Source organism: Taudactylus pleione, unplaced genomic scaffold, assembly GCF_031769625.1.
Source record: "Taudactylus pleione unplaced genomic scaffold, aTauple2 ptg000680l, whole genome shotgun sequence".
Lineage (NCBI taxonomy): Eukaryota > Metazoa > Chordata > Amphibia > Anura > Myobatrachidae > Taudactylus > Taudactylus pleione.
Genome location: NW_028285082.1, coordinates 187697 through 207161, shown reverse-complemented (window position 1 = coordinate 207161; position 19465 = coordinate 187697). Strand labels below are relative to the sequence as shown.

The 19465-nt window shown below is 34.8% G+C and overlaps 14 non-coding genes across 14 annotated transcripts; all 14 read right to left on the bottom strand.

Annotated features, from left to right (window-relative positions):
• Nucleotides 1-975: 975 nt before the first annotated feature.
• Nucleotides 976-1057, bottom strand: TRNAS-GCU (transfer RNA serine (anticodon GCU)). Its single transcript has one exon. It is a non-coding gene; the product is annotated as a tRNA-Ser (tRNA).
• Nucleotides 1058-1999: 942 nt separating this feature from the next.
• Nucleotides 2000-2081, bottom strand: TRNAS-GCU (transfer RNA serine (anticodon GCU)). The gene has a single exon. It is a non-coding gene; the product is annotated as a tRNA-Ser (tRNA).
• Nucleotides 2082-4129: 2048 nt separating this feature from the next.
• Nucleotides 4130-4211, bottom strand: TRNAS-GCU (transfer RNA serine (anticodon GCU)). Its single transcript has one exon. It is a non-coding gene; the product is annotated as a tRNA-Ser (tRNA).
• A 2066-nt stretch (nucleotides 4212-6277) lies between these two features.
• Nucleotides 6278-6359, bottom strand: TRNAS-GCU (transfer RNA serine (anticodon GCU)). Its single transcript has one exon. It is a non-coding gene; the product is annotated as a tRNA-Ser (tRNA).
• Nucleotides 6360-7302: 943 nt separating this feature from the next.
• Nucleotides 7303-7384, bottom strand: TRNAS-GCU (transfer RNA serine (anticodon GCU)). The gene has a single exon. It is a non-coding gene; the product is annotated as a tRNA-Ser (tRNA).
• Nucleotides 7385-8327: 943 nt separating this feature from the next.
• TRNAS-GCU (transfer RNA serine (anticodon GCU)) lies at nucleotides 8328-8409 on the bottom strand. The gene has a single exon. It is a non-coding gene; the product is annotated as a tRNA-Ser (tRNA).
• A 1046-nt stretch (nucleotides 8410-9455) lies between these two features.
• TRNAS-GCU (transfer RNA serine (anticodon GCU)) lies at nucleotides 9456-9537 on the bottom strand. Its single transcript has one exon. It is a non-coding gene; the product is annotated as a tRNA-Ser (tRNA).
• A 430-nt stretch (nucleotides 9538-9967) lies between these two features.
• TRNAS-GCU (transfer RNA serine (anticodon GCU)) lies at nucleotides 9968-10049 on the bottom strand. Its single transcript has one exon. It is a non-coding gene; the product is annotated as a tRNA-Ser (tRNA).
• Nucleotides 10050-11599: 1550 nt separating this feature from the next.
• On the bottom strand, nucleotides 11600-11681 carry TRNAN-GUU (transfer RNA asparagine (anticodon GUU)). The gene has a single exon. It is a non-coding gene; the product is annotated as a tRNA-Asn (tRNA).
• Nucleotides 11682-12111: 430 nt separating this feature from the next.
• On the bottom strand, nucleotides 12112-12193 carry TRNAS-GCU (transfer RNA serine (anticodon GCU)). Its single transcript has one exon. It is a non-coding gene; the product is annotated as a tRNA-Ser (tRNA).
• A 2166-nt stretch (nucleotides 12194-14359) lies between these two features.
• Nucleotides 14360-14441, bottom strand: TRNAS-GCU (transfer RNA serine (anticodon GCU)). The gene has a single exon. It is a non-coding gene; the product is annotated as a tRNA-Ser (tRNA).
• A 1046-nt stretch (nucleotides 14442-15487) lies between these two features.
• Nucleotides 15488-15569, bottom strand: TRNAS-GCU (transfer RNA serine (anticodon GCU)). Its single transcript has one exon. It is a non-coding gene; the product is annotated as a tRNA-Ser (tRNA).
• Nucleotides 15570-17635: 2066 nt separating this feature from the next.
• On the bottom strand, nucleotides 17636-17717 carry TRNAS-GCU (transfer RNA serine (anticodon GCU)). Its single transcript has one exon. It is a non-coding gene; the product is annotated as a tRNA-Ser (tRNA).
• A 943-nt stretch (nucleotides 17718-18660) lies between these two features.
• On the bottom strand, nucleotides 18661-18742 carry TRNAS-GCU (transfer RNA serine (anticodon GCU)). The gene has a single exon. It is a non-coding gene; the product is annotated as a tRNA-Ser (tRNA).
• Between the last annotated feature and the right edge of the window lie 723 nt (nucleotides 18743-19465).

The window sequence follows — 19465 nt, the reverse complement described above, 5'->3', positions numbered from 1 at the left end:
GGTTGTGTTCTCATCAATATCACAGGCTTGTTAGCAAGTCCACTTTCAAGTGAGCCTTTGCTTAAAGAACATTTAATATACTTGAAATGTAACCTATATTTGTGAACTACTGCACCATCATGTTGATCCATCACAAATGACAAAAAATCATAACTTACAAATCTGGCCAATGACATGACTTCTACTATAACAGTAATGGTAGTTTTTCCCTAAATGTGTGCTATGAATGTCTTTAATGAAAAGCATTGTTCATTGAAGTAGATTTCTTAATTGAACTAGTATATTTTTGACATTTGAGTGTCAGCTTCACTTAAGAAGCATTATTTGCAAAAATTCCATTTCCAAGCAAACAATTCCAAACCGACGAGGATGGGATTTGAACCCATGCATGGAGAGCACAATGGATTGTGCTCTGCATGCATGGGTTCAAATCCCATCCTCGTTGGTTTGGAATTGTTTGCTTGGAAATGGAATTTTTGCAAATAATGCTTCATATGTGAAGTGAAGTGAAGTTCATCACCTTAACCACTCGGCCACCTCGTCATTCTGGCACAAATAAAGAAGGGTTTTCTGACACCACTTGTCTTGTTTTAAATCAATTATTTATACATTATTGGTTGTGTTCTCATCAATATCACAGGCTTGTTAGCAAGTCCACTTTCAAGTGAGCCTTTGCTTAAAAAACATTTATTTTACTTTAAACGTAACCTATATTTGTGAACTACTACACCATCATGTTGATCCATCACAAACGACAAAAAATCATAACATACACATCTGGCCAATGACATGACTACTCCTATAACAGTAATGGTAGATTTTCACTAAATGTGTTCTATGTATGTCTTTAATGAAAAGCATTGTTCATTGAAGTAGATTTCTTAATTGAATTAGTTTATTTTTGACTTTTGAGTGTCAGCTTCACTTATGAAGCATTATTTGCAAAATTCCATTTCCAAGCAAACAATTCCAAACCGACGAGGATGGGATTTGAACCCATGCGTGCAGAGCACAATGGATTAGCAGTCCATCGCCTTAACCACTCGGCCACCTCGTCTTTCTGGCACAAAAAAGAAGGGTTTTCTGACACCACTTGTCATATTTTAAATCAATTCTTTATGCATTGTTAGTTGTGTTCTTATCAATATCACAGGCTTGTTAGCAAGTCCACTTTCAAGTGAGCCTTTGCTTAAAGAACATTTATTTTACTTGAAATGTAACCTATATTTGTGAACTACTGCACCATCAAGTTGATCCATCACAAATGACAAAAAATCATAACATACACATCTGGCCAATGACATGACTTCTACTATAACAGTAATGGTAGATTTTCGCTAAATGTGTGCTATGTATGTCTTTAATGAAAAGCATTGTTCATTGAACTAGATTTCTTAATTGAATTAGTTTATTTTTGACATTTGAGTGTCACTTCACTTATGAAGCATTATTTGTAAAATTTCATTTCCAAGCATATAATTCCAAACCGACAAGGATGGGATTTGAATCCATGCGTGCAGAGCACAATGGATTAGCAGTCCATCGCCTTAACCACTCGGCCACCTCGTCTTTCTGGCACAAATAAAGAAGTATTTTCTGACACCACTTGTCATATTTTAAATCAATTCTTTATACATTGTTGGTTGTGTTCTCAGCAATATCACAGGCTTGTTAGCAATTCCACTTTCAAGTGAGCCTTTGCTTAAAGAACATTTATTTTATTTAAACATAACCTATATTTGTGAACTACTACACCAGCATGTTGATCTATCACAAACGACAAAAAATCATAACATACACATCTGGCCAATGACATGACTTCTACTATAACAGTAATGGTAGATTTTCACTTAATGTGTTCTATGTATGTCTTTAATGAAAAGCATTGTTCATTGAAGAAGATTTCTTAATTGAATTAGTTTATTTTTGACATTTGAGTGTCACTTCACTTATGAAGCATTATTTGTAAAATCCCATTTCCAAGCATACAATTCCAAACCGACAAGGATGGGATTTGAACTCATGCGTGCAGAGCACAATGGATTAGCAGTCCATCGCCTTAACCACTCGGCCACCTCGTCTTTCTGGCACAAAAAAGAAGGGTTTTCGGACAACACTTGTCATATTTTAAATCAATTCTTTATACTTTGTTGGTTGTGTTCTCATCAATATCACAGGCTTGTTAGCAAGTCCACTTTCAAGTGAGCCTTTGCTTAAAGAACATTTAATATACTTGAAATGTAACCTATATTTGTGAACTACTGCACCATCATGTTGATCCATCACAAATGACAAAAAATCATAACATACACATCTGGCCAATGACATGACTTCTACTATAACAGTAATGGTAGATTTTCACTAAATGTGTGCTATGTATGTCTTTAATGAAAAGCATTGTTCATTGAAGTAGATTTCTTAATTGAATTAGTTTATTTTTGACTTTTGAGTGTGAGCTTCACTTATGAAGCATTATTTGTAAAATTCCATTTCCAAGCATATAATTCCAAACCGACAAGGATGGGATTTGAATCCATGCGTGCAGAGCACAATGGATTAGCAGTCCATCGCCTTAACCACTCGGCCACCTCGTCTTTCTTGCACAAATAATGAAGTGTTTTCTGACACCACTTGTCATATTTTAAATCAATTCTTTATACATTGTTGGTTGTGTTCTCATCAATATCACAGGCTTGTTAGCAATTCCACTTTCAAGTGAGCCTTTGCTTAAGGAACATTTATTTTACTTTAAACATAACCTATATTTGTGAACTACTAAACCAGCATGTTGATCCATCACAAATGACAAAAAATCATAACATACACATCTGGCCAATGACATGACTTCTACTATAACAGTAATGGTAGATTTTCACTAAATGTGTGCTATGTATGTCTTTAATGAAAAGCATTGTTCATTGAAGTAGATTTCTTAATTGAATTAGTTTATTTTTGACATTTGAGTGTCACTTCACTTATAAAGCATTATTTGTTAAATTCCATTTCAAAGCATTCAATTCCAAACCGATAAATATGGGATTTGAACCCATGCGTGCAGAGGACAATGGATTAGCAGTCCATCGCCTAAACCACTCGGCCACCTCGTCTTTCTGGCAAAAATAAAGAAGTGTTGTCTGACACCACTTGTCATATTTTAAATCATTTCTTTACACATTGTTGGTTGTGTTCTCAGCAATATCACAGGCTTGTTAGTAAGTCCACTTTCAAGTGAGCCTTTGCTTAAAGAACATTTATTTTACTTTAAACGTAACTTATATTTGTGAACTACTACACCATCATGTTGATCCATCACAAACGACAAAAAATCATAACATACACATCTGGCCAATGACATGACGACTACTATAACAGTAATGGTAGATTTTCACTAAATGTGTTCTATGTATGTCTTTAATGAAAAGCATTGTTCATTGAAGTAGATTTCTTAATTGAACTAGTTTATTTTTGACATTTGAGTGTCTGCTTCACTTATGAAGCATTATTTGCAAAAATTCCATTTCCAAGCAAATAATTCCAAACCGACGAGGATGGGATTTGAACACATGGATGCAGAGCACAATGGATTGTGCTCTGCATGCATGGGTTCAAATCCCATCCTTATCGGTTTGGAATTGTTTGCTAGGAAATGGAATTTTTGCAAATAATGTTTTATAAGTGAAGTGAAGTCCATCGCCTTAACCACTCGGCCACCTCGTCTTTCTGGCACAAAAAAGAAGGGTTTTCTGACACCACTTGTCATATTTTAAATCAATTCTTTATGCATTGTTAGTTGTGTTCTTATCAATATCACAGGCTTGTTAGCAAGTCCACTTTCAAGTGAGCCTTTGCTTAAAGAACATTTATTTTACTTGAAATGTAACCTATATTTGTGAACTACTGCACCATCATGTTGATCCATCACAAATGACAAAAAATCATAACATACACATCTGGCCAATGACATGACTTCTACTATAACAGTAATGGTAGATTTTCGCTAAATGTGTGCTATGTATGTCTTTAATGAAAAGCATTGTTCATTGAATTAGTTTATTTTTGACATTTGAGTGTCACTTCACTTATGAAGCATTATTTGTAAAATCCCATTTCCAAGCATACAATTCCAAACCGACAAGGATGGGATTTGAACTCATGCGTGCAGAGCACAATGGATTAGCAGTCCATCGCCTTAACCACTCGGCCACCTCGTCTTTCTGGCACAAAAAAGAAGGGTTTTCGGACAACACTTGTCATATTTTAAATCAATTCTTTATACTTTGTTGGTTGTGTTCTCATCAATATCACAGGCTTGTTAGCAAGTCCACTTTCAAGTGAGCCTTTGCTTAAAGAACATTTAATATACTTGAAATGTAACCTATATTTGTGAACTACTGCACCATCATGTTGATCCATCACAAATGACAAAAAATCATAACATACACATCTGGCCAATGACATGACTTCTACTATAACAGTAATGGTAGATTTTCACTAAATGTGTGCTATGTATGTCTTTAATGAAAAGCATTGTTCATTGAAGTAGATTTCTTAATTGAATTAGTTTATTTTTGACTTTTGAGTGTGAGCTTCACTTATGAAGCATTATTTGTAAAATTCCATTTCCAAGCATATAATTCCAAACCGACAAGGATGGGATTTGAATCCATGCGTGCAGAGCACAATGGATTAGCAGTCCATCGCCTTAACCACTCGGCCACCTCGTCTTTCTTGCACAAATAATGAAGTGTTTTCTGACACCACTTGTCATATTTTAAATCAATTCTTTATACATTGTTGGTTGTGTTCTCATCAATATCACAGGCTTGTTAGCAATTCCACTTTCAAGTGAGCCTTTGCTTAAGGAACATTTATTTTACTTTAAACATAACCTATATTTGTGAACTACTAAACCAGCATGTTGATCCATCACAAATGACAAAAAATCATAACATACACATCTGGCCAATGACATGACTTCTACTATAACAGTAATGGTAGATTTTCACTAAATGTGTGCTATGTATGTCTTTAATGAAAAGCATTGTTCATTGAAGTAGATTTCTTAATAGAATTAGTTTATTTTTGACATTTGAGTGTCACTTCACTTATAAAGCATTATTTGTTAAATTCCATTTCAAAGCATTCAATTCCAAACCGATAAATATGGGATTTGAACCCATGCGTGCAGAGGACAATGGATTAGCAGTCCATCGCCTAAACCACTCGGCCACCTCGTCTTTCTGGCAAAAATAAAGAAGTGTTGTCTGACACCACTTGTCATATTTTAAATCATTTCTTTACACATTGTTGGTTGTGTTCTCAGCAATATCACAGGCTTGTTAGTAAGTCCACTTTCAAGTGAGCCTTTGCTTAAAGAACATTTATTTTACTTTAAACGTAACTTATATTTGTGAACTACTACACCATCATGTTGATCCATCACAAACGACAAAAAATCATAACATACAAATCTGGCCAATGACATGACGACTACTATAACAGTAATGGTAGATTTTCACTAAATGTGTTCTATGTATGTCTTTAATGAAAAGCATTGTTCATTGAAGTAGATTTCTTAATTGAACTAGTTTATTTTTGACATTTGAGTGTCTGCTTCACTTATGAAGCATTATTTGCAAAAATTCCATTTCCAAGCAAATAATTCCAAACCGACGAGGATGGGATTTGAACACATGGATGCAGAGCACAATGGATTGTGCTCTGCATGCATGGGTTCAAATCCCATCCTTATCGGTTTGGAATTGTTTGCTAGGAAATGGAATTTTTGCAAATAATGTTTTATAAGTGAAGTGAAGTCCATCGCCTTAACCACTCGGCCACCTCGTCTTTCTGGCACAAAAAAGAAGGGTTTTCTGACACCACTTGTCATATTTTAAATCAATTCTTTATGCATTGTTAGTTGTGTTCTTATCAATATCACAGGCTTGTTAGCAAGTCCACTTTCAAGTGAGCCTTTGCTTAAAGAACATTTATTTTACTTGAAATGTAACCTATATTTGTGAACTACTGCACCATCATGTTGATCCATCACAAATGACAAAAAATCATAACATACACATCTGGCCAATGACATGACTTCTACTATAACAGTAATGGTAGATTTTCGCTAAATGTGTGCTATGTATGTCTTTAATGAAAAGCATTGTTCATTGAATTAGATTTCTTAATTGAATTAGTTTATTTTTGACATTTGATTGTCACTTCACTTATGAAGCATTATTTGTAAAATCCCATTTCCAAGCATACAATTCCAAACCGACAAGGATGGGATTTGAACTCATGCGTGCAGAGCACAATGGATTAGCAGTCCATCGCCTTAACCACTCGGCCACCTCGTCTTTCTGGCACAAAAAAGAAGGGTTTTCGGACAACACTTGTCATATTTTAAATCAATTCTTTATACTTTGTTGGTTGTGTTCTCATCAATATCACAGGCTTGTTAGCAAGTCCACTTTCAAGTGAGCCTTTGCTTAAAGAACATTTAATATACTTGAAATGTAACCTATATTTGTGAACTACTGCACCATCATGTTGATCCATCACAAATGACAAAAAATCATAACATACACATCTGGCCAATGACATGACTTCTACTATAACAGTAATGGTAGATTTTCACTAAATGTGTGCTATGTATGTCTTTAATGAAAAGCATTGTTCATTGAAGTAGATTTCTTAATTGAATTAGTTTATTTTTGACTTTTGAGTGTGAGCTTCACTTATGAAGCATTATTTGTAAAATTCCATTTCCAAGCATATAATTCCAAACCGACAAGGATGGGATTTGAATCCATGCGTGCAGAGCACAATGGATTAGCAGTCCATCGCCTTAACCACTCGGCCACCTCGTCTTTCTTGCACAAATAATTAAGTGTTTTCTGACACCACTTGTCATATTTTAAATCAATTCTTTATACATTGTTGGTTGTGTTCTCATCAATATCACAGGCTTGTTAGCAATTCCACTTTCAAGTGAGCCTTTGCTTAAAGAACATTTATTTTATTTAAACATAACCTATATTTGTGAACTACTACACCAGCATGTTGATCCATCACAAACGACAAAAAATCATAACATACACATCTGGCCAATGACATGACTTCTACTATAACAGTAATGGTAGATTTTCACTTAATGTGTTCTATGTATGTCTTTAATGAAAAGCATTGTTCATTGAAGAAGATTTCTTAATTGAATTAGTTTATTTTTGACATTTGAGTGTCACTTCACTTATGAAGCATTATTTGTAAAATCCCATTTCCAAGCATACAATTCCAAACCGACAAGGATGGGATTTGAACTCATGCGTGCAGAGCACAATGGATTAGCAGTCCATCGCCTTAACCACTCGGCCACCTCGTCTTTCTGGCACAAAAAAGAAGGGTTTTCGGACAACACTTGTCATATTTTAAATCAATTCTTTATACTTTGTTGGTTGTGTTCTCATCAATATCACAGGCTTGTTAGCAAGTCCACTTTCAAGTGAGCCTTTGCTTAAAGAACATTTAATATACTTGAAATGTAACCTATATTTGTGAACTACTGCACCATCATGTTGATCCATCACAAATGACAAAAAATCATAACATACACATCTGGCCAATGACATGACTTCTACTATAACAGTAATGGTAGATTTTCACTAAATGTGTGCTATGTATGTCTTTAATGAAAAGCATTGTTCATTGAAGTAGATTTCTTAATTGAATTAGTTTATTTTTGACTTTTGAGTGTGAGCTTCACTTATGAAGCATTATTTGTAAAATTCCATTTCCAAGCATATAATTCCAAACCGACAAGGATGGGATTTGAATCCATGCGTGCAGAGCACAATGGATTAGCAGTCCATCGCCTTAACCACTCGGCCACCTCGTCTTTCTGGCACAAATAAAGAAGTGTTTTCTGACACCACTTGTCATATTTTAAATCAATTCTTTATACATTGTTGGTTGTGTTCTCATCAATATCACAGGCTTGTTAGCAATTCCACTTTCAAGTGAGCCTTTGCCTAAAGAACATTTATTTTATTTAAACATAACCTATATTTGTGAACTACTACACCAGCATGTTGATCCATCACAAACGACAAAAAATCATAACATACACATCTGGCCAATGACATGACTTCTACTATTACAGTAATGGTAGATTTTCACTTAATGTGTTCTATGTATGTCTTTAATGAAAAGCATTGTTCATTGAAGAAGATTTCTTAATTGAATTAGTTTATTTTTGACATTTGAGTGTCACTTCACTTATGAAGCATTATTTGTAAAATCCCATTTCCAAGCATACAATTCCAAACCGACAAGGATGGGATTTGAACTCATGCGTGCAGAGCACAATGGATTAGCAGTCCATCGCCTTAACCACTCGGCCACCTCGTCTTTCTGGCACAAAAAAGATGGGTTTTCGGACAACACTTGTCATATTTTAAATCAATTCTTTATACTTTGTTGGTTGTGTTCTCATCAATATCACAGGCTTGTTAGCAAGTCCACTTTCAAGTGAGCCTTTGCTTAAAGAACATTTAATATACTTGAAATGTAACCTATATTTGTGAACTACTGCACCATCATGTTGATCCATCACAAATGACAAAAAATCATAACTTACAAATCTGGCCAATGACATGACTTCTACTATAACAGTAATGGTAGTTTTTCCCTAAATGTGTGCTATGAATGTCTTTAATGAAAAGCATTGTTCATTGAAGTAGATTTCTTAATTGAACTAGTATATTTTTGACATTTGAGTGTCAGCTTCACTTAAGAAGCATTATTTGCAAAAATTCCATTTCCAAGCAAACAATTCCAAACCGACGAGGATGGGATTTGAACCCATGCATGGAGAGCACAATGGATTGTGCTCTGCATGCATGGGTTCAAATCCCATCCTCGTTGGTTTGGAATTGTTTGCTTGGAAATGGAATTTTTGCAAATAATGCTTCATATGTGAAGTGAAGTGAAGTTCATCACCTTAACCACTCGGCCACCTCGTCATTCTGGCACAAATAAAGAAGGGTTTTCTGACACCACTTGTCTTGTTTTAAATCAATTATTTATACATTATTGGTTGTGTTCTCATCAATATCACAGGCTTGTTAGCAAGTCCACTTTCAAGTGAGCCTTTGCTTAAAAAACATTTATTTTACTTTAAACGTAACCTATATTTGTGAACTACTACACCATCATGTTGATCCATCACAAACGACAAAAAATCATAACATACACATCTGGCCAATGACATGACTACTCCTATAACAGTAATGGTAGATTTTCACTAAATGTGTTCTATGTATGTCTTTAATGAAAAGAATTGTTCATTGAAGTAGATTTCTTAATTGAATTAGTTTATTTTTGACTTTTGAGTGTCAGCTTCACTTATGAAGCATTATTTGCAAAATTCCATTTCCAAGCAAACAATTCCAAACCGACGAGGATGGGATTTGAACCCATGCGTGCAGAGCACAATGGATTAGCAGTCCATCGCCTTAACCACTCGGCCACCTCGTCTTTCTGGCACAAATAAAGAAGTATTTTCTGACACCACTTGTCATATTTTAAATCAATTCTTTATACATTGTTGGTTGTGTTCTCAGCAATATCACAGGCTTGTTAGCAATTCCACTTTCAAGTGAGCCTTTGCTTAAAGAACATTTATTTTATTTAAACATAACCTATATTTGTGAACTACTACACCAGCATGTTGATCTATCACAAACGACAAAAAATCATAACATACACATCTGGCCAATGACATGACTTCTACTATAACAGTAATGGTAGATTTTCACTTAATGTGTTCTATGTATGTCTTTAATGAAAAGCATTGTTCATTGAAGAAGATTTCTTAATTGAATTAGTTTATTTTTGACATTTGAGTGTCACTTCACTTATGAAGCATTATTTGTAAAATCCCATTTCCAAGCATACAATTCCAAACCGACAAGGATGGGATTTGAACTCATGCGTGCAGAGCACAATGGATTAGCAGTCCATCGCCTTAACCACTCGGCCACCTCGTCTTTCTGGCACAAAAAAGAAGGGTTTTCGGACAACACTTGTCATATTTTAAATCAATTCTTTATACTTTGTTGGTTGTGTTCTCATCAATATCACAGGCTTGTTAGCAAGTCCACTTTCAAGTGAGCCTTTGCTTAAAGAACATTTAATATACTTGAAATGTAACCTATATTTGTGAACTACTGCACCATCATGTTGATCCATCACAAATGACAAAAAATCATAACATACACATCTGGCCAATGACATGACTTCTACTATAACAGTAATGGTAGATTTTCACTAAATGTGTGCTATGTATGTCTTTAATGAAAAGCATTGTTCATTGAAGTAGATTTCTTAATTGAATTAGTTTATTTTTGACATTTGAGTGTCACTTCACTTATAAAGCATTATTTGTTAAATTCCATTTCAAGGCATTCAATTCCAAACCGATAAAGATGGGATTTGAACCCATGCGTGCAGAGGACAATGGATTAGCAGTCCATCGCCTAAACCACTCGGCCACCTCGTCTTTCTGGCAAAAATAAAGAAGTGTTGTCTGACACCACTTGTCATATTTTAAATCATTTCTTTACACATTGGTTGTGTTCTCAGCAATATCACAGGCTTGTTAGTAAGTCCACTTTCAAGTGAGCCTTTGCTTAAAGAACATTTATTTTACTTTAAACGTAACTTATATTTGTGAACTACTACACCATCATGTTGATCCATCACAAACGACAAAAAATCATAACATACAAATCTGGCCAATGACATGACGACTACTATAACAGTAATGGTAGATTTTCACTAAATGTGTTCTATGTATGTCTTTAATGAAAAGCATTGTTCATTGAAGTAGATTTCTTAATTGAACTAGTTTATTTTTGACATTTGAGTGTCTGCTTCACTTATGAAGCATTATTTGCAAAAATTCCATTTCCAAGCAAATAATTCCAAACCGACGAGGATGGGATTTGAACACATGGATGCAGAGCACAATGGATTGTGCTCTGCATGCATGGGTTCAAATCCCATCCTTATCGGTTTGGAATTGTTTGCTAGGAAATGGAATTTTTGCAAATAATGTTTTATAAGTGAAGTGAAGTCCATCGCCTTAACCACTCGGCCACCTCGTCTTTCTGGCACAAAAAAGAAGGGTTTTCTGACACCACTTGTCATATTTTAAATCAATTCTTTATGCATTGTTAGTTGTGTTCTTATCAATATCACAGGCTTGTTAGCAAGTCCACTTTCAAGTGAGCCTTTGCTTAAAGAACATTTATTTTACTTGAAATGTAACCTATATTTGTGAACTACTGCACCATCATGTTGATCCATCACAAATGACAAAAAATCATAACATACACATCTGGCCAATGACATGACTTCTACTATAACAGTAATGGTAGATTTTCACTAAATGTGTGCTATGTATGTCTTTAATGAAAAGCATTGTTCATTGAAGTAGATTTCTTAATTGAATTAGTTTATTTTTGACTTTTGAGTGTGAGCTTCACTTATGAAGCATTATTTGTAAAATTCCATTTCCAAGCATATAATTCCAAACCGACAAGGATGGGATTTGAATCCATGCGTGCAGAGCACAATGGATTAACAGTCCATCGCCTTAACCACTCGGCCACCTCGTCTTTCTGGCACAAATAAAGAAGTGTTTTCTGACACCACTTGTCATATTTTAAATCAATTCTTTATACATTGTTGGTTGTGTTCTCATCAATATCACAGGCTTGTTAGCAATTCCACTTTCAAGTGAGCCTTTGCCTAAAGAACATTTATTTTATTTAAACATAACCTATATTTGTGAACTACTACACCAGCATGTTGATCCATCACAAACGACAAAAAATCATAACATACACATCTGGCCAATGACATGACTTCTACTATAACAGTAATGGTAGATTTTCACTTAATGTGTTCTATGTATGTCTTTAATGAAAAGCATTGTTCATTGAAGAAGATTTCTTAATTGAATTAGTTTATTTTTGACATTTGAGTGTCACTTCACTTATGAAGCATTATTTGTAAAATCCCATTTCCAAGCATACAATTCCAAACCGACAAGGATGGGATTTGAACTCATGCGTGCAGAGCACAATGGATTAGCAGTCCATCGCCTTAACCACTCGGCCACCTCGTCTTTCTGGCACAAAAAAGATGGGTTTTCGGACAACACTTGTCATATTTTAAATCAATTCTTTATACTTTGTTGGTTGTGTTCTCATCAATATCACAGGCTTGTTAGCAAGTCCACTTTCAAGTGAGCCTTTGCTTAAAGAACATTTAATATACTTGAAATGTAACCTATATTTGTGAACTACTGCACCATCATGTTGATCCATCACAAATGACAAAAAATCATAACTTACAAATCTGGCCAATGACATGACTTCTACTATAACAGTAATGGTAGTTTTTCCCTAAATGTGTGCTATGAATGTCTTTAATGAAAAGCATTGTTCATTGAAGTAGATTTCTTAATTGAACTAGTATATTTTTGACATTTGAGTGTCAGCTTCACTTAAGAAGCATTATTTGCAAAAATTCCATTTCCAAGCAAACAATTCCAAACCGACGAGGATGGGATTTGAACCCATGCATGGAGAGCACAATGGATTGTGCTCTGCATGCATGGGTTCAAATCCCATCCTCGTTGGTTTGGAATTGTTTGCTTGGAAATGGAATTTTTGCAAATAATGCTTCATATGTGAAGTGAAGTGAAGTTCATCACCTTAACCACTCGGCCACCTCGTCATTCTGGCACAAATTATGAAGTGTTTTCTGACACCACTTGTCATATTTTAAATCAATTCTTTATACATTGTTGGTTGTGTTCTCATCAATATCACAGGCTTGTTAGCAATTCCACTTTCAAGTGAGCCTTTGCTTAAAGAACATTTATTTTATTTAAACATAACCTATATTTGTGAACTACTACACCATCATGTTGATCCATCACAAACGACAAAAAATCATAACATACAAATCTGGCCAATGACATGACGACTACTATAACAGTAATGGTAGATTTTCACTAAATGTGTTCTATGTATGTCTTTAATGAAAAGCATTGTTCATTGAAGTAGATTTCTTAATTGAACTAGTTTATTTTTGACATTTGAGTGTCTGCTTCACTTATGAAGCATTATTTGCAAAAATTCCATTTCCAAGCAAATAATTCCAAACCGACGAGGATGGGATTTGAACACATGGATGCAGAGCACAATGGATTGTGCTCTGCATGCATGGGTTCAAATCCCATCCTTATCGGTTTGGAATTGTTTGCTAGGAAATGGAATTTTTGCAAATAATGTTTTATAAGTGAAGTGAAGTCCATCGCCTTAACCACTCGGCCACCTCGTCTTTCTGGCACAAAAAAGAAGGGTTTTCTGACACCACTTGTCATATTTTAAATCAATTCTTTATGCATTGTTAGTTGTGTTCTTATCAATATCACAGGCTTGTTAGCAAGTCCACTTTCAAGTGAGCCTTTGCTTAAAGAACATTTATTTTACTTGAAATGTAACCTATATTTGTGAACTACTGCACCATCATGTTGATCCATCACAAATGACAAAAAATCATAACATACACATCTGGCCAATGACATGACTTCTACTATAACAGTAATGGTAGATTTTCACTAAATGTGTGCTATGTATGTCTTTAATGAAAAGCATTGTTCATTGAAGTAGATTTCTTAATTGAATTAGTTTATTTTTGACTTTTGAGTGTGAGCTTCACTTATGAAGCATTATTTGTAAAATTCCATTTCCAAGCATATAATTCCAAACCGACAAGGATGGGATTTGAATCCATGCGTGCAGAGCACAATGGATTAGCAGTCCATCGCCTTAACCACTCGGCCACCTCGTCTTTCTGGCACAAATAAAGAAGTGTTTTCTGACACCACTTGTCATATTTTAAATCAATTCTTTATACATTGTTGGTTGTGTTCTCATCAATATCACAGGCTTGTTAGCAATTCCACTTTCAAGTGAGCCTTTGCCTAAAGAACATTTATTTTATTTAAACATAACCTATATTTGTGAACTACTACACCAGCATGTTGATCCATCACAAACGACAAAAAATCATAACATACACATCTGGCCAATGACATGACTTCTACTATAACAGTAATGGTAGATTTTCACTTAATGTGTTCTATGTATGTCTTTAATGAAAAGCATTGTTCATTGAAGAAGATTTCTTAATTGAATTAGTTTATTTTTGACATTTGAGTGTCACTTCACTTATGAAGCATTATTTGTAAAATCCCATTTCCAAGCATACAATTCCAAACCGACAAGGATGGGATTTGAACTCATGCGTGCAGAGCACAATGGATTAGCAGTCCATCGCCTTAACCACTCGGCCACCTCGTCTTTCTGGCACAAAAAAGATGGGTTTTCGGACAACACTTGTCATATTTTAAATCAATTCTTTATACTTTGTTGGTTGTGTTCTCATCAATATCACAGGCTTGTTAGCAAGTCCACTTTCAAGTGAGCCTTTGCTTAAAGAACATTTAGTATACTTGAAATGTAACCTATATTTGTGAACTACTGCACCATCATGTTGATCCATCACAAATGACAAAAAATCATAACTTACAAATCTGGCCAATGACATGACTTCTACTATAACAGTAATGGTAGTTTTTCCCTAAATGTGTGCTATGAATGTCTTTAATGAAAAGCATTGTTCATTGAAGTAGATTTCTTAATTGAACTAGTATATTTTTGACATTTGAGTGTCAGCTTCACTTAAGAAGCATTATTTGCAAAAATTCCATTTCCAAGCAAACAATTCCAAACCGACGAGGATGGGATTTGAACCCATGCATGGAGAGCACAATGGATTGTGCTCTGCATGCATGGGTTCAAATCCCATCCTCGTTGGTTTGGAATTGTTTGCTTGGAAATGGAATTTTTGCAAATAATGCTTCATATGTGAAGTGAAGTGAAGTTCATCACCTTAACCACTCGGCCACCTCGTCATTCTGGCACAAATAAAGAAGGGTTTTCTGACACCACTTGTCTTGTTTTAAATCAATTATTTATACATTATTGGTTGTGTTCTCATCAATATCACAGGCTTGTTAGCAAGTCCACTTTCAAGTGAGCCTTTGCTTAAAAAACATTTATTTTACTTTAAACGTAACCTATATTTGTGAACTACTACACCATCATGTTGATCCATCACAAACGACAAAAAATCATAACATACACATCTGGCCAATGACATGACTACTCCTATAACAGTAATGGTAGATTTTCACTAAATGTGTTCTATGTATGTCTTTAATGAAAAGCATTGTTCATTGAAGTAGATTTCTTAATTGAATTAGTTTATTTTTGACTTTTGAGTGTCAGCTTCACTTATGAAGCATTATTTGCAAAATTCCATTTCCAAGCAAACAATTCCAAACCGACGAGGATGGGATTTGAACCCATGCGTGCAGAGCACAATGGATTAGCAGTCCATCGCCTTAACCACTCGGCCACCTCGTCTTTCTGGCACAAAAAAGAAGGGTTTTCGGACAACACTTGTCATATTTTAAATCAATTCTTTATACTTTGTTGGTTGTGTTCTCATCAATATCACAGGCTTGTTAGCAAGTCCACTTTCAAGTGAGCCTTTGCTTAAAGAACATTTAATATACTTGAAATGTAACCTATATTTGTGAACTACTGCACCATCATGTTGATCCATCACAAATGACAAAAAATCATAACATACACATCTGGCCAATGACATGACTTCTACTATAACAGTAATGGTAGATTTTCACTAAATGTGTGCTATGTATGTCTTTAATGAAAAGCATTGTTCATTGAAGTAGATTTCTTAATTGAATTAGTTTATTTTTGACTTTTGAGTGTGAGCTTCACTTATGAAGCATTATTTGTAAAATTCCATTTCCAAGCATATAATTCCAAACCGACAAGGATGGGATTTGAATCCATGCGTGCAGAGCACAATGGATTAGCAGTCCATCGCCTTAACCACTCGGCCACCTCGTCTTTCTTGCACAAATAATGAAGTGTTTTCTGACACCACTTGTCATATTTTAAATCAATTCTTTATACATTGTTGGTTGTGTTCTCATCAATATCACAGGCTTGTTAGCAATTCCACTTTCAAGTGAGCCTTTGCTTAAGGAACATTTATTTTACTTTAAACATAACCTATATTTGTGAACTACTAAACCAGCATGTTGATCCATCACAAATGACAAAAAATCATAACATACACATCTGGCCAATGACATGACTTCTACTATAACAGTAATGGTAGATTTTCACTAAATGTGTGCTATGTATGTCTTTAATGAAAAGCATTGTTCATTGAAGTAGATTTCTTAATTGAATTAGTTTATTTTTGACATTTGAGTGTCACTTCACTTATAAAGCATTATTTGTTAAATTACATTTCAAAGCATTCAATTCCAAACCGATAAATATGGGATTTGAACCCATGCGTGCAGAGGACAATGGATTAGCAGTCCATCGCCTAAACCACTCGGCCACCTCGTCTTTCTGGCAAAAATAAAGAAGTGTTGTCTGACACCACTTGTCATATTTTAAATCATTTCTTTACACATTGTTGGTTGTGTTCTCAGCAATATCACAGGCTTGTTAGTAAGTCCACTTTCAAGTGAGCCTTTGCTTAAAGAACATTTATTTTACTTTAAACGTAACTTATATTTGTGAACTACTACACCATCATGTTGATCCATCACAAACGACAAAAAATCATAACATACAAATCTGGCCAATGACATGACGACTACTATAACAGTAATGGTAGATTTTCACTAAATGTGTTCTATGTATGTCTTTAATGAAAAGCATTGTTCATTGAAGTAGATTTCTTAATTGAACTAGTTTATTTTTGACATTTGAGTGTCTGCTTCACTTATGAAGCATTATTTGCAAAAATTCCATTTCCAAGCAAATAATTCCAAACCGACGAGGATGGGATTTGAACACATGGATGCAGAGCACAATGGATTGTGCTCTGCATGCATGGGTTCAAATCCCATCCTTATCGGTTTGGAATTGTTTGCTAGGAAATGGAATTTTTGCAAATAATGTTTTATAAGTGAAGTGAAGTCCATCGCCTTAACCACTCGGCCACCTCGTCTTTCTGGCACAAAAAAGAAGGGTTTTCTGACACCACTTGTCATATTTTAAATCAATTCTTTATGCATTGTTAGTTGTGTTCTTATCAATATCACAGGCTTGTTAGCAAGTCCACTTTCAAGTGAGCCTTTGCTTAAAGAACATTTATTTTACTTGAAATGTAACCTATATTTGTGAACTACTGCACCATCATGTTGATCCATCACAAATGACAAAAAATCATAACATACACATCTGGCCAATGACATGACTTCTACTATAACAGTAATGGTAGATTTTCGCTAAATGTGTGCTATGTATGTCTTTAATGAAAAGCATTGTTCATTGAATTAGATTTCTTAATTGAATTAGTTTATTTTTGACATTTGATTGTCACTTCACTTATGAAGCATTATTTGTAAAATCCCATTTCCAAGCATACAATTCCAAACCGACAAGGATGGGATTTGAACTCATGCGTGCAGAGCACAATGGATTAGCAGTCCATCGCCTTAACCACTCGGCCACCTCGTCTTTCTGGCACAAAAAAGAAGGGTTTTCGGACAACACTTGTCATATTTTAAATCAATTCTTTATACTTTGTTGGTTGTGTTCTCATCAATATCACAGGCTTGTTAGCAAGTCCACTTTCAAGTGAGCCTTTGCTTAAAGAACATTTAATATACTTGAAATGTAACCTATATTTGTGAACTACTGCACCATCATGTTGATCCATCACAAATGACAAAAAATCATAACATACACATCTGGCCAATGACATGACTTCTACTATAACAGTAATGGTAGATTTTCACTAAATGTGTGCTATGTATGTCTTTAATGAAAAGCATTGTTCATTGAAGTAGATTTCTTAATTGAATTAGTTTATTTTTGACTTTTGAGTGTGAGCTTCACTTATGAAGCATTATTTGTAAAATTCCATTTCCAAGCATATAATTCCAAACCGACAAGGATGGGATTTGAATCCATGCGTGCAGAGCACAATGGATTAGCAGTCCATCGCCTTAACCACTCGGCCACCTCGTCTTTCTTGCACAAATAATTAAGTGTTTTCTGACACCACTTGTCATATTTTAAATCAATTCTTTATACATTGTTGGTTGTGTTCTCATCAATATCACAGGCTTGTTAGCAATTCCACTTTCAAGTGAGCCTTTGCTTAAAGAACATTTATTTTATTTAAACATAACCTATATTTGTGAACTACTACACCAGCATGTTGATCCATCACAAACGACAAAAAATCATAACATACACATCTGGCCAATGACATGACTTCTACTATAACAGTAATGGTAGATTTTCACTTAATGTGTTCTATGTATGTCTTTAATGAAAAGCATTGTTCATTGAAGAAGATTTCTTAATTGAATTAGTTTATTTTTGACATTTGAGTGTCACTTCACTTATGAAGCATTATTTGTAAAATCCCATTTCCAAGCATACAATTCCAAACCGACAAGGATGGGATTTGAACTCATGCGTGCAGAGCACAATGGATTAGCAGTCCATCGCCTTAACCACTCGGCCACCTCGTCTTTCTGGCACAAAAAAGAAGGGTTTTCGGACAACACTTGTCATATTTTAAATCAATTCTTTATACTTTGTTGGTTGTGTTCTCATCAATATCACAGGCTTGTTAGCAAGTCCACTTTCAAGTGAGCCTTTGCTTAAAGAACATTTAATATACTTGAAATGTAACCTATATTTGTGAACTACTGCACCATCATGTTGATACATCACAAATGACAAAAAATCATAACATACACATCTGGCCAATGACATGACTTCTACTATAACAGTAATGGTAGATTTTCACTAAATGTGTGCTATGTATGTCTTTAATGAAAAGCATTGTTCATTGAAGTAGATTTCTTAATTGAATTAGTTTATTTTTGACTTTTGAGTGTGAGCTTCACTTATGAAGCATTATTTGTAAAATTCCATTTCCAAGCATATAATTCCAAACCGACAAGGATGGGATTTGAATCCATGCGTGCAGAGCACAATGGATTAGCAGTCCATCGCCTTAACCACTCGGCCACCTCGTCTTTCTGGCACAAACAAAGAAGTGTTTTCTGACACCACTTGTCATATTTTAAATCAATTCTTTATACATTGTTGGTTGTGTTCTCATCAATATCACAGGCTTGTTAGCAATTCCACTTTCAAGTGAGCCTTTGCCTAAAGAACATTTATTTTATTTAAACATAACCTATATTTGTGAACTACTACACCAGCATGTTGATCCATCACAAACG